This window comes from Heloderma suspectum, chromosome 6 (assembly GCF_057233095.1).
Source record: "Heloderma suspectum isolate Gila_16-S chromosome 6, 16-S_ref, whole genome shotgun sequence".
Taxonomy (NCBI): Eukaryota; Metazoa; Chordata; class Lepidosauria; order Squamata; family Helodermatidae; genus Heloderma; species Heloderma suspectum.
In genome coordinates this window covers 99,629,022-99,631,872 of record NC_139463.1, presented here as the reverse complement: position 1 = coordinate 99,631,872, position 2,851 = coordinate 99,629,022, and positions in this window count along the sequence as shown.

The window sequence follows — 2,851 nt, the reverse complement described above, 5'->3', positions numbered from 1 at the left end:
CAAGAGGCGACTCTACTCATGGACATCACCAGATGGTCAATATCGAAATCAGATTGATTATGTCCTTTGCAGCCAAAGATGGAGAAGCTCTACAGTCAGTCAAAACAAGACCTGGAGCTGACTGTGGCTCAGATCATGAGCTTCTTATTGCAAAATTTTGGCTTAAATTGAAGAACGTAGGGAAAACCACTAAACCATTCAGGTATGACCTAAATCATATCCCCTATCAATATATATAGTGGAGGTGAGGAATAGATTTAAGGGATTAGACCTGATAGACACAATGCCTGAGGAACTATGGACGGAGGTCTGTAACATTGTTCAGGAGGCAGCAACTCAATCCATCCCAAAGAAAAAGAAATGCAAGAAAGCCAAGTGGCTGTCTGATGAGGCTTTACTGAGGAAAGAAGGGAAGCGAAAAGCAAGGGAGAAAGGGGAAGATCTATCCAACTGAATGCAGAGTTCCAGAGAATAGCAAGGAGAGACAAGAAGGCCTTCTTAAATGAACAATGCAAAGAAATCGAGGAAAACAATAGAATGGGAAAGACTAGAGATCTTTTCAAGAAAATTGGAGATATCAAGGGAATGTTTTGTGCAAAGACGGGCATGATAAAGGACAAAGAAGGCAGGGACCTAACAGAAGCAGATGAGATTAAGAAGAGGTGGAAAGAATACACAGAAGAACTATACAGGAAAGATCTTAATGTCCCTGATAGCCATGATAGTGCAGTCACTGAACTTGAGCCGGACATCCTAGAGAGTGAAGTCAAGTGGGCCTTAGGAAGTATTACTAACAACAAAGCTAGCGGAGATGACAGTATTCCAGCTCAGCTATTTAAATCCTAAAAGATGATGCTGTTAAAGAGCTGCACTCAATATGCCAGCAAATTTGGAACACTCAACAGTGGCCACAAGACTGGAAAAGGTCAGTTTACATTCCAATTCCAAAGAAGGGCAACACCAAAGAGTGTTCAAACTACCACACAATTGCGCTCATTTCACATGCCAGCAAGGTTATGCTCAAAATCCTACAAGCTAGGCTTCAGCAGCATGTGAACCGAGAACTACCAGAATTACAAGCGGGGTTTAGAAGAGGCAGAGGAACTAGAGATCAAATCGCCAACACACACTGGATCATGGAGAAAGCAAGAGAATTCCAGAAAAACGTCTATTTCTGCTTCATTGACTACGCTAAAGCCTTTGATTGTGTGGATCACAACAAAATGTGGCAAATTCTTAAAGAGAGGGGAGTGCCAGACCACCTTACCTGTCTCCTGAGAAACCTGTATGAGGGCCAAGAAGCAACAGTAAGAACCGGACATGGAACAACCGATTGGTTCCAAATTGGGAAAGGAGTACGACAAGGCTGTATATTGTCGCCCTGCTTATTTAATTTATATGCAGAGTACATCATGAGAAACGCCAGGTTGGATGAATCACAGGTTGGAATTAGGATTGCTGGGACAATTATCAACAACCTCAGATACGCAGACGATACCACCCTAATGGCAGAAAGCGAAGAGGATCTCAAGAGCCTCTTGTTGAGGGTGAAAGAGGAGAGTGCAAAAGCTGGTTTGAAACTCAGCATTAAAAAAACTAAGATCATGGCATCTGGCCCCATCACTTCCTGGCATATAGAAGGGGAAGAAATGGAAGCAGTGGCAGATTTTACTTTCTTGGGCTCCAAGATCACCGCAGACGGTGACTGTAGCCATGAAATTAAAAGACGCTTGCTCCTTGGGAGGAAAGCTATGGCAAACCTAGACAGCATAGTCAGAAGCAGAGACATCACCTTGCCGACAAAGGTCTGTCTAATCAAAGCTATGGTTTTCCCAGTAGTAATGTATGGCTGTGAGAGCTGGACTATAAGGCTGAGCGCCGAAGAATTGATGCTTTCGAACTGTGGTGCTGGAGAAGACTCTTACGAGTCCCCTGGACTGCAAGGAGGTCAAATCAGTCAATCCTAAAGGAAATCAACCCCGAGTGCTCATTGGAAGGACAGATACTGAAGCTGAAGCTCAAATATTTTGGCCGCCTAATGCGAACAGAAAACTCCCTGGAAAAGACCCTGATGCTGGGAAAGATCGAAGGCAAAAGGAGAAGGGGACGGCAGAGGATGAGATGGCTAGATAGCATCACCGATGCAATGAATATGAACTTGAGCACGCTCCGGGGGAGAGCGCAGGACAGGAAGGCCTGGCGTGCTCTGGTCCATGGGGTCACGAAGAGTCGGACACGACTGAACAAGGACACCGGCCTGCCGTCTCTCCCGTTTCCCCCTTCGCTCCTTCTCTTGCATCCCTGCAGCCTCGGCTCCGAGTTCTTTCCCCCGCTTGCATTTCCCCTGCACCATCCACGCGGCGTCCCCCTGTTCTTCCTGCCGCATGCTATCCGTTTCACCAATCCCCTCCCCGCCCGCCCCGCTTTCCATCTGGAACCGATTATTCTCTCTGGGAAAGGAACTTTCAGGAAATTCCATCCTAGGGCTGGGTTGGCGCGGGGGGGGGGGGGGGATGGCACAGAAGGATCCCCTTTTCCAGCGTTCCATTTCTTTGCTTCCACCCTCCCTTCCATTTTGAGTCACACGTTCTCTTCTTTCCACGCGTACGCGCTCGTCCTTCTCGGCATTGCTGTCCCAACTACCCCACCGTTATTTTTTAAAAAATGTATCTCCCGCCCCACCCCGTAACTCTTTCCCAAAACGTGGCCTGTTATCTCTTTAAGGAAACGACTGGGGAAGGGGGGAGGGAGGGAGGGAGGGGGAGAGAGAGAGAGAAGAAGAAGCATGTTAATGGGCGTGGTCTAAGACACGCCCCTCCCTTTTAACCGCTGGCATGCCAGACCCGCGAAC